Below are 12,000 nucleotides of genomic sequence, written 5' to 3'. Positions count from 1 at the left end.
CGCCCCCACCCGTGGGAAGCAAAAAAAACGGTCAATTATATGTTAAAATAATCAAAAATGAAGTTTTGAAAATGGGGGTCAAGTCTTCGGCACGAAGCCCCGGAGACTTTTGCACTCCCCTGTTGCAATTTACAATGGAGACCTCCCCTCCTCCGTCCAAAAAATTCATTCATCTTTTCCAAGCTACCATCTGCACGAAATCAGAAACCCGGTTTTTGAGAGCACTTAGAAAAAAACGAGCTATTTTCACTTGATGGGGAAATCATGGAGGAATGTATCCGCCTCATGAGCACTTTGGATCGGATGAAATTGTTGCCTGGAGGACCCCCAATCATGGTTCTCACAAAACTTTAAGATTTCAAACTGGTCTCTGGAGGAATGCAAGGGGAGTTGTCAGGGGACTCTACCCGCCTCAAGAGGCACTATTTTGGGATACATTTTATCCATTTTCACCCCTTTTTATGGTTCTTCCAAAAAGTTAACTTAGACTTTTTCCGACTCTGGAGGAAGGTAGGGGGAGTTGTCAGGGGACTCTACCCGCCTTATGGAACACTATTTTTGGATACATTTTATCCATTTTCACCCTTTTCTATGGTTCTTCCAAAAAGTTAACTTATACTTTTTCCGACTCTGGAGGAAGGTAGGGGGAGTTGTCAGGGGACTCTACCCGCCTTATGGAACACTATTTTCGGATACATTTTATCCATTTTCACCCTTTTCTATGGTTCTTCCAAAAAGTTAACTTATACTTTTTCCGACTCTGGAGGAAGGTAGGGGGAGTTGTCAGGGGACTCTACCCGCCTTATGGAACACTATTTTGGGGTACTTTTTTCCCATTTTCACCCCTTTTCTCTGGTTCTCCAAAAAGTCCTGATTTCTCACTGATCGAATGGCAAACGCGACCCGCCATCGGAGGGCCTCCGCCGGCCCGGCCTCGTGCCGGTGCTCTGGCGGTCGGTTCCTCCGAACTGCGGGTTCGACTCTGATGGCCGGGAGGGTGTGCTGCGCGGGGGTAACCCCGCGGAGCACAGCCTTCCTGCCCGCTCGATATGAAGCGTGACCGAGACGAACCGTCTGACTCAGGTGTCCCACCACGGGTCCCGCGGCGGGACGGAGGTTCCGGGCTGGAACCTCCCCACCTCCGCCGTGGTGTACCCGGCAAACACTGTTTCTCGAACCCTCCACTGTTGCATAGCTGCGGCAATTGGCCTTGCTCCGGGCACCGGTTCCCCCGGGGACCAGTGTTCGGTGACCCTACTTCATAACATGCTACTCTCATCGAATCAGTTATGGTTCCCTTGATTGCTCAACGTTACTTGGGTGACTGTGACATGTCTAGACCTAATAAATGTCAACGAACGCTGGCCTTCGGTGAAGTTCCGTGAATCGTGCATTTATCAGATCCGAAACCCACGCGGTGTGCTCTCCGGGGCACCCTGGGACCTTTGGTGACTCTGGATAACCTCACAGGCCCTCGTAGCGACCACGGGTAACGGAGAACCATGGTTTGATTCGGGAGAGGGAGCCTTACCATGGTATAGGGTTGACCGTACTTCATCACAGGCTACCCGTTTGATCCTGCGTACCAACCCCATCTGCAAAGAGTGAACTGCCTGGTCCTGCCCTGGCGTTCCTCTACGGCTAGTGTCCAGCCGTCAGCTGTGCTATCAGCAAATTTGACCCGCCATCGGAGGGCCTCCTCCCCGGGTCCACATGCCGGTGCTGGACGGTCGGACTAATAATACTGCTCAGGGGTCTGCTCCTGGAGCGGCCTGCCATCGGAGTGCTTAAGTTCGGGGGCCCGGGGACCCAAGGTGTGCGAGGTTCTGGAAGTACGCATGTCAGGGAGAGATCCTGGAGCTCCTTAGTCCGTGTTTTGGGGGTCTTGGAGCGGCCCCGAAGAGGTGGCTTTGTCGGTGTACGTAATGGAAGTGTGAACTAGCCTGTTTTCTCAAGGCAGGGAGGGATCCTGGAGCTCCTTAGTCCGTGTTTTGGGGGTCTTGGAGCGGCCACAGAGAGGTGTTTTCAAGCTCGGTCTCCTTGTAGTGTGAAATAAACAGAGTGCTCGTTTCCGCCTGCTTTCCATAAGCACCCGCCAGTCATTTCACATCAAACTCACCCAGCTTTCACACACTAATTCCTGGGTAATAAAGCCATGTGCACACTGTATTTAAAGTAATCTTACCCAGCTTTCAGACACTAATTCCTGGGTAAGAAAGTCACCCTGCATGCGTCGTCAAATGTGATTGAAATGTACAGGAATCTGTCCATTTCAATCACTTTTAATGGGAGTCGTGAGGTGTGGATGAAATGGCCATATCTTCCTTAAATTCACATCAAACTTACCCAGCTTTCAGACACTAATTCCTGGGTAAGAAATGTGGATGAAATGGCATGTTTAATCCGATTTTGAGCACTCTTTTCCCCGCATAAACTAGTTTAAATCACCGTTAAAAACTTATTTAAATTTTCAATTTAATGGACTTCCCGCTATGCATTAAAGTCCGTGATCTGGACACACTACCCTGTACATTTGGCCGACCGCGGCCGGTAGTAAATGTCCACCCAGTGTACCCATCAGTCCCTAGAGTATGTAAGGCAAATGTCAGCCTTATGAACGGAGGTACCGTGGGACTTGCCCTTCCCATGTACGGGAGTCCGCTCAATGGAAATGCGATGTCAAGTTCCGATGTCAAGTTCCTGTCAGCGGCTAGACATATGTTACCAGTGTTTACCAGTGTTGCCAGGGGCATGATAACATCCTCCACTGGAGGTTGGGTGTTGCTGCTGTGAATAAGGCCGACTATGGGTGCCGATGGGCGGACGGTAAAGCACCGCAAAGTAGACCCCCTTTAAGTGTAAGGCAAATGTCAGCCTTATGAACGGAGGTACCGTGGGACTTGCCCTTCCCATGTACGGGAGTCCGCTCAATGGAAATGCGATGTCAAGTTCCGATGTCAAGTTCCTGTCAGCGGCTAGACATATGTTACCAGTGTTTACCAGTGTTGCCAGGGGCATGATAACATCCTCCACTGGAGGTTGGGTGTTGCTGCTGTGAATAAGGCCGACTATGGGTGCTGATGGGCGGACGGTAAAGCACCGCAAAGTATACCCCCTTTAAGTGTAGCCAGGGGCACGAGAAACATCCTCCATGGAGGTTGGGTGCTGCTGCTGTGAATAAGGCCGACTATGGGTGCTGATGGGCGGACGGTAAAGCACCGCAAAGTATACCCCCTTTAAGTGTAGCCAGGGGCACGAGAAACATCCTCCATGGAGGTTGGGTGCTGCTGCTGTGAAGAAGGCCGACTATGGGTGCTGATGGGCGGACGGTAAAGCACCGCAAAGTATACCCCCTTTAAGTGTAGCCAGGGGCACGAGAAACATCCTCCATGGAGGTTGGGTGCTGCTGCTGTGAAGAAGGCCGACTATGGGTGCTGATGGGCGGACGGTAAAGCACCGCAAAGTATACCCCCTTTAAGTGTAGCCAGGGGCACGAGAAACATCCTCCATGGAGGTTGGGTGCTGCTGCTGTGAAGAAGGCCGACTATGGGTGCTGATGGGCGGACGGTAAAGCACCGCAAAGTAGACCCCCTTTAAGTGTAGCCAGGGGCACGAGCAAAATCCTCCATGGAGGTTGGGTGCTGCTGCTGTGAAGAAGGCCGACTATGGGTGCCGATGGGCGGACGGCTAAAGCACCGCAAAGTAGACCCCCTTTAAGTGTAGCCAGGGGCACGAGCAAAATCCTCCATGGAGGTTGGGTGCTGCTGCTGTGAGGAAGGCCGACTATGGGTGCTGATGGGCGGACGGTAAAGCACCGCAAAGTAGACCCCCTTTAAGTGTAGCCAGGGGCACGAGCAAAATCCTCCATGGAGGTTGGGTGCTGCTGCTGTGAGGAAGGCCGACTATGGGTGCTGATGGGCGGACGGTAAAGCACCGCAAAGTAGACCCCCTTTAAGTGTAGCCAGGGGCACGAGCAAAATCCTCCATGGAGGTTGGGTGCTGCTGCTGTGAGGAAGGCCGACTATGGGTGCTGATGGGCGGACGGTAAAGCACCGCAAAGTAGACCCCCTTTAAGTGTAGCCAGGGGCACGAGCAAAATCCTCCATGGAGGTTGGGTGCTGCTGCTGTGAGGAAGGCCGACTATGGGTGCTGATGGGCGGACGGTAAAGCACCGCAAAGTAGACCCCCTTTAAGTGTAGCCAGGGGCACGAGCAAAATCCTCCATGGAGGTTGGGTGCTGCTGCTGTGAGGAAGGCCGACTATGGGTGCCGATGGGCGGACGGCAAAGCACCGCAAAGTAGACCCCCTTTAAGTGTAGCCAGGGGCACGAGAAACATCCTCCATGGAGGTTGGGTGCTGCTGCTGTGAGGAAGGCCGACTATGGGTGCTGATGGGCGGACGGTAAAGCACCGCAAAGTAGACCCCCCTTTAAGATTCCCAGGGGCACGAGATTCTTGAGGGTGTGATCATCTTGGTTTAGTCCGTGGGGGAGTGCTTAAGTTCGGGGGCCCGGGGACCCAAGGTGCTCGAGGTTCTGGAGGTACATGGGAGGGATCCTGGAGCTCCTTAGTCCGTGTTTTGGGGGTCTTGGAGCGGCCACAGAGAGGTGCTTTTCCCCGGGGTATGTCATGGAAGTCTGAAATAACCTGTTTGCTCATGTCAGGGAGAGATGCTGGGGCTGCTGCGTCCGTGTTTTGGGGGTCTTGGAGCGGCCCCGAAGAGGTGGCTTTGTCGGTGTACGTAATGTAAGTGTGAACTAGCCTGTTTTCTCAAGGCAGGGAGGGATCCTGGAGCTCCTTAGTCCGTGTTTTGGGGGTCTTGGAGCGGCCACAGAGAGGTGCTTTTCCCCGGGGTATGTCATGGAAGTTTGAAATAACCTGTTTGCTCATGTCAGGGAGAGATGCTGGGGCTGCTGCGTCCTTGTTTTGGGGGTCTTGGAGCGGCCCCGAAGAGGTGGCTTTGTCGGTGTACCTAATGGGTAAGAAAGCCAGTCTACACAGGTCGTGAAATGTGATTGAAATGTACAGAGTGCTGTACATTTCAATCACTTTGAATGGGAGTCGTGAGGTGTGGATGAAATGGCCATATCTTCCTTAAATTCACATCAAACTCACCCAGCTTTCACACACTATTTCATGGGTAATAAAGCCATGTGCACACTGTATTTAAAGGGCTGCAGGAACACTTTACCCGCCTTTTAAACACCTTTTCCTGGGTAAACAATCCATGTATTTCCGCCTGCTTTCCATCAGCACCCGCCAGTCATCTCCCTGTTTGAAAGGGCCATATCTCCCTTAAATTCACAGCAAATTTACCCATCTTTCACACACTATTTCATGGGTAATAAAGCCATGTGCACACTGTATTTAAAGGGCTGCAGGAACACTTTACCCGCCTTTTAAACACCTTTTCCTGGGTAAACAATCCATGTATTTCCGCCTGCTTTCCATCAGCACCCGCCAGTCATCTCCCTGTTTGAAAGGGCCATATCTCCCTTAAATTCACAGCAAATTTACCCATCTTTCACACACTATTTCATGGGTAATAAAGCCATGTGCACACTGTATTTAAAGGGCTGCAGGAACACTTTACCCGCCTTTTAAACACCTTTTCCTGGGTAAACAATCCATGTATTTCCGCCTGCTTTCCATCAGCACCCGCCAGTCATCTCCCTGTTTGAAAGGGCCATATCTCCCTTAAATTCACAGCAAATTTACCCATCTTTCACACACTATTTCATGGGTAATAAAGCCATGTGCACACTGTATTTAAAGGGCTGCAGGAACACTTTACCCGCCTTTTAAACACCTTTTCCTGGGTAAACAATCCATGTATTTCCGCCTGCTTTCCATCAGCACCCGCCAGTCATCTCCCTGTTTGAAAGGGCCATATCTCCCTTAAATTCACAGCAAATTTACCCATCTTTCACACACTATTTCATGGGTAATAAAGCCATGTGCACACTGTATTTAAAGGGCTGCAGGAACACTTTACCCGCCTTTTAAACACCTTTTCCTGGGTAAACAATCCATTTATTTCCGCCTGCTTTCCATCAGCACCCGCCAGTCATTTCAAACGGTTTCAAATCGTTTTTTCACTTTTAAAAAGAGCTTTCTGCCCTGTAAATGATTTCTAATCATTATTACCGTCATGGAGGAGCTGCAGGGACACTTTACCCGCCTTTTAAACACCTTTTCCTGGGTAAACAATCCATGTATTTCCGCCTGCTTTCCATCAGCACCCGCCAGTCATTTCAAACGGTTTCAAATCGTTTTTTCACTTTTAAAAAGAGCTTTCTGCCCTGTAAATGATTTCTAATCATTATTACCGTCATGGAGGAGCTGCAGGGACACTTTACCCGCCTTTTAAACACCTTTTCCTGGGTAAACAATCCATTTATTTCCGCCTGCTTTCCATCAGCACCCGCCAGTCATTTCAAACGGTTTCAAATCGTTTTTTCACTTTTAAAAAGAGCTTTCTGCCCTGTAAATGATTTCTAATCATTATTACCGTCATGGAGGAGCTGCAGGGACACTTTACCCGCCTTTTAAACACCTTTTCCTGGGTAAACAATCCATTTATTTCCGCCTGCTTTCCATCAGCACCCGCCAGTCATTTCAAACGGTTTCAAATCGTTTTTTCACTTTTAAAAAGAGCTTTCTGCCCTGGCAATTATATCTAATCATTATTACCGTCATGGAGGAGCTGCAGGAACACTTTACCCGCCTTCTAAACACTTATTCCTGGCTAAAACAATCAATGTATTTCCGCCAGGGTCACAGCCTGCTGCTGCTGCTGCTGCTGCTGCTGCGGCGGCTGCTGCTGCTGCTCTCCCTCCCTAAATTCACATCAAAGTCACCCAGCTTTCACACACTATTTCATGGGTAATAAAGCCATGTGCACACTGTATTTAAAGTAATGTTAGCCAGCTTTCAGACACTAATTCCTGGGGAAGAAAGTCACCCTGGACGGGTCATCAAATGTGATTGAAATGGACAGATTCCTGTACATTTCAATCACTTTTAATGGGAGTCGTGAGGTGTGGATGAAATGGCCATATCTTCCTTAAATTCACATCAAAGTCACCCAGCTTTCACACACTATTTCATGGGTAATAAAGCCATGTGCACACTGTATTTAAAGTAATGTTAGCCAGCTTTCAGACACTAATTCCTGGGGAAGAAAGTCACCCTGGACGGGTCATCAAATGTGATTGAAATGGACAGATTCCTGTACATTTCAATCACTTTTAATGGGAGTCGTGAGGTGTGGATGAAATGGCCATATCTTCCTTAAATTCACATCAAAGTCACCCAGCTTTCACACACTATTTCATGGGTAATAAAGCCATGTGCACACTGTATTTAAAGTAATGTTAGCCAGCTTTCAGACACTAATTCCTGGGGAAGAAAGTCACCCTGGACGGGTCATCAAATGTGATTGAAATGGACAGATTCCTGTACATTTCAATCACTTTTAATGGGAGTCGTGAGGTGTGGATGAAATGGCCATATCTTCCTTAAATTCACATCAAAGTCACCCAGCTTTCACACACTATTTCATGGGTAATAAAGCCATGTGCACACTGTATTTAAAGTAATGTTAGCCAGCTTTCAGACACTAATTCCTGGGGAAGAAAGTCACCCTGGACGGGTCATCAAATGTGATTGAAATGGACAGATTCCTGTACATTTCAATCACTTTTAATGGGAGTCGGGTGTGGATGGCCTGTTGAATCCGATTTTGAGCACTCTTTTCCCCGCATAAACTAGTTTAAATCACCGTTAAACACTTATTCTGTTGATGTCTATATAACCGACTTCCCGCTATGCATTAAGTCGGTTATATGGACCCTGTACACTAGGCATACCGCGGCCGGTAGTAAATGTCCAACCATTGTACCCTCTGGTCCCTAGGGTATGTTAGGGCTGATTAGATTCAGACCCTAGTTTTGCTGATATAGGCTTAGTTTGTCGGGGGACATCTTACTTCTTCCTTCTCTCTGTCTATACCCGTGTACACTCATGTTCCGATTAACCCAGCTTCCCCAAATGTCTTTCTTTTTGGTGTCTATATACGCTGGGATCCGGAGTCATGGATGATCCTGCGGTCCTGTGTCCTGGATCGCGAGCGCTGGATCTTGAGTCGTGGCTGTGGTCCTGGATCATAGGTCCTGGATGGATATCCTCGTGGATTCATCTTCCTATTATACACACATGCATTTCCAAACATTTGGACTACCTATGTTGCAAATGTATTATCTTTTCAATTTACACACGGCATCTATTGCACGTCTGTCCGTCCTGGGAGAGGGATCCCTCCTCTGTTGCTCTCCCTGAGGTTTCTCCCATTTTTCCCTTTAAACTGGGTTTTCTATGGAAGTTTTTCCTTGTACGATGTGAGGGTCTAAGGACAGAGGGTGTCGTATTGTCATACTGATATTCTGTACACACTGTGAAGACCACTGAGACAAATGTAACATTTGTGATATTGGGCTATATAAATAAACATTGATTGATTGATTGATTGATTGACTGGTCTACGGCAGCGCTACACTCCCAGAGCAGATGCCTCACCGTCTCAGTTGTGCCACAGCCTGGTCGGGGGCAAGTTGAGTTCGCCGCCATGCCCCGGGAGTGCATTACGGACCTGACTGGGAGGATCTCATGAGCCACCATCCATGACATATCCCGGAGTCTGTTTGTCAGAGTGGGATGGTTCACGTTGCACCAAACTGTTGAGGGCTCACCGAAGGCGAGCCCGTGCACTGGACTCACTGGTTCTCGCTCCTGCACAACAGAGATAAGAGAGCGATGGTTAGTTAAAACATGCAAACCCTCCTGCTCAAGCTGGAGTTTCTTTAAAAACGTTCGACTGAAAGCATAAGGTGGTGGCAGGTTAAAAGACACTGGTACTTTGAGATCTATTGGTAAGATCTTTATCCTTCGTAGAAAACCTCCCATCCAGAATCTTGTCATTGCCGCCGTCTTTGGGTTTTGGAGGGGGCTGTGGAAGCGTAGATGTGGAGTGATGTATATCTGCTTCCTAGAAACAAGTGGAGGTCTGGAACTCCAAAGAGTTGAGAAAGGATAAAACAGTCTGGGCTCTAAATCTCGACTTTACACTTCTCACGTTTATTGTCGAGACTGTGAGTGTCATGAGTATGGTTAAGATTAACAGGTACAACATTTCAAAACGACTAAAAGGGGGTTATGCCGTTAAAAAACAACGGTTGTTAGCCAATCTCATGTGAGTCTAGCTCTTCCTTTGGTCTTACCGGGGAGGAGTAAGGGGGTTGCCCTTCTCTTCCCTTTCGGACTCTTGGGGTTGGCCTCTCACGCAGTCTTGCGTCGAAAGTTGACTTCTTTGGGGTCGATTGCAGAACCATGGTTAGAAAGGATATCTGATTTGGGGAGGTGGAGGGGAATACCCTGGATTCCTCCAGAGATGAATTTTCTGGGGAGTAGTCAGTTCTTACTCTCTTCTCTGAAACTATGGGAGAGTTGGAGGATAGTTCTGACACGGGCCTCTTGGACTGCTGTGCGTTGGGGAGGGGGACATCATTGCTGTCGCTCTGTGGGTGAGTGTCAGTTTCCTTTTCAGGGGTAGCTCCGCCCCCTTCCTGCATTGTACCGTCTCCCCTTTCTGTTGGCTGGTTATCCACCGGTCCCTCCCCATCCCCCATGGGAGGATCAGATGACAACTCTGATAGCAGTTCTGCTAAAGGCCTCATGGACTGCTGCATATTGGGGGGGGGGGGGGGGAATTGTTGCTAACGCTCTGCAGGTGAGTGTCAGGTTCCTTTTCATTTGTGGGGTTAGCTCCGCCCCCGTCCTGCACTACACCCTCTCCACTCTCCATTGGCGGGGGATCCACATTTGGATCCACAGTTCCCTCCCCTTGCCCCTCCTCACCTGGTCCTCTTTTTCCAGTAACAGGATTTGGAGGGTGATTCGAAGTGTCTCCGCCTCTCCGCCTCTTCACCTGTTTCCTCTCGTCTGCCATTTTTTCTATCTACTCTTACAGCTTTAAGCTTGTTGGCAAAAGACTGAGGGCAATCTCTGAAGAGGTAGTTGGATTCTCCACAAAGGTTACACTTTCTGCCATTTGTACACTCCTCAAAAGGTATGCCCAATCTGTCTACATTTCCGACAAACCATCTGCTGACATGCTTCCGCTAGGTGCCCATGCTCTCCACACTTGCGGCAGAGTTTGGGCTGTCCCTGATAGTGGATGTATCCCCTGTTGTTCCCCAGAACTATCATTGATGGCAGTTGTTTAAGGCCTAGCTAGCCCTGGGGGTCTTGCCATTGTTGAATGGGGACACGCCAGGCACAGTTCCAAATGCCGTCCTCATCTCTCACTTTTGAAGCCATGCCTTTTACTGTGCAGTATCTACCCAGCCAAAAATGGATGTCTTCTGCAGTTACTGTCTCATTGAACATCCTGACAATGACTACTTTCAAGGCATTGTCAGTCAGTTTCTCAACACTAAAAGCAAAAAACTGGGCTTTCACACTTTCAAATTTTATCCAAAATTCTCTAAAGGCAATTGACGTACGGAAGCTAACGTCAAAGCCTTTGTTGAAAGGCAGGGTGAGGATGCAGTTTAAGTCATCAGGTGTGAAGTTTAAAGCCTTCTGTATGAGGTTTCTGGAGAAGTCCAGTCTGGACAGCGCCAGCTGCTTCCCATCTTTCTCCACAAAAGTGAACCTCACACTATGGTGCCTCTGCATGCCGGCATGGTAGGCCGACATGTTAGAGGCACCGCAGGTCAAAAGGGGTACTCACCCCTCCCTAGTTCAGCTGTTGGCCCCAGGCGATGAGGTGTGCGGCCGATGTTCCAGGTTGGTTTGTCCCGGGTTGGTTTGTCCCGGGTCCCTCCTTTGTTCAGCCGCTGGGGCCAGAGGACAAGGTGTGCGACCAAAGCACCAACGAGGCCTGTCACGAATCTGCAAGAAATCAAAGACAAAACAACAACTCAATGATGCAAAACAAATACAGAACAATGTCCTCCCAGATGTAGATAAAAAACCAGAGCCACAACAGGCAAAAGTTTTCCATCCAAGGGGAGGTGATCGCTGTCTAAGCAAAAAGGCCGAGAAGCGATGACCCTTAAAGTTTGCTGCGGGAGACGGACTCGTTGCGCAGTCGCCGCAGGTATTGGTGCGGCTCTTTTGACCTGGCTTAACAGAGGCGCTGGGTAGCTTGGATCGCCCAGGTGCTAATGACTGCTCTTGTCTTTCACAAACTCAGAATGCTCAGCCAAATGGCCAAGCCTACCAAAAATAGGTTGAACTCGTAGGTGTTCCTCTCCACGGAAGTCTTTAGTAAAAGGCGAAAGACTTATACGCTTTGAAGAGAAACCAGAGTAATTGTGGAGGCTGTCCTCGAGAACAGACACCACCATAGTTGTACCAGTCCAAGCCCTCGCGGTGGCCCATTTGGCTATCGAAGCGTGGTTGCTTGAAAAACAGTCTTTGTTGGCTGAACTTTTCGCCTCAACTGCCCTATGGTGGCTTTATAATTCAGCATTGGTGGTTCAGTGGTAGAATTCTCACCTGCCACGTGGGAGACCCGGATCCGATTCCCGGCCAATGCAATAGACAGTTCTTTGTTGTCTGAAAATAAAGTATAATGCCTACACCACTTGGACTCTGCTACAGCAAACATTACTGCCATTGGCGTCTGACTGCCCTAGCTCCGCCCCCTGAAGTCCTAGGGACTCAACGAGTTATCAAAAGATATGAATTAGTAGCACTTTTGGACAAATTAGCTTTTCATTGGAATAATATTGATATAAAATCAAGCATTTGAGTGACGCAACTGATATTCACAGCAAATGTTCCCCGCTATATGTAGTACACTGGTGTAGAATTTCAGGGTTCATGCTTAGGGTACTTCAATTCAGCATGCACTTGGTAGCTCTGTCATGATTGTTATAATGATGACCGTACGAAAGTTCAGTTGCCATGGTTCAGGTAAGCGCTTATCTGAAAG

General features: G+C 48.9%; 2 non-coding genes and 1 pseudogene across 2 annotated transcripts; 2 read left to right on the top strand and 1 right to left on the bottom strand.

The window, feature by feature from the left end:
* Positions 1-11,258: 11,258 nt before the first annotated feature.
* Positions 11,259-11,375, bottom strand: LOC117447453 (U5 spliceosomal RNA). The gene has a single exon (XR_004552231.1). It is a non-coding gene; the product is annotated as a U5 spliceosomal RNA (small nuclear RNA).
* A 156-nt stretch (positions 11,376-11,531) lies between these two features.
* trnag-gcc (transfer RNA glycine (anticodon GCC)) lies at positions 11,532-11,602 on the top strand. The gene has a single exon. It is a non-coding gene; the product is annotated as a tRNA-Gly (tRNA).
* Positions 11,603-11,972: 370 nt separating this feature from the next.
* Positions 11,973-12,000, top strand: part of LOC117446953 (retinoblastoma-like protein 1) — a 6,605-nt pseudogene continuing 6,577 nt past the window's right edge.

Source organism: Pseudochaenichthys georgianus, chromosome 5 (genome assembly GCF_902827115.2).
Source record: "Pseudochaenichthys georgianus chromosome 5, fPseGeo1.2, whole genome shotgun sequence".
NCBI classification, from domain to species: Eukaryota; Metazoa; Chordata; class Actinopteri; order Perciformes; family Channichthyidae; genus Pseudochaenichthys; species Pseudochaenichthys georgianus.
This window is presented reverse-complemented; position numbering and strand designations above follow the sequence as displayed.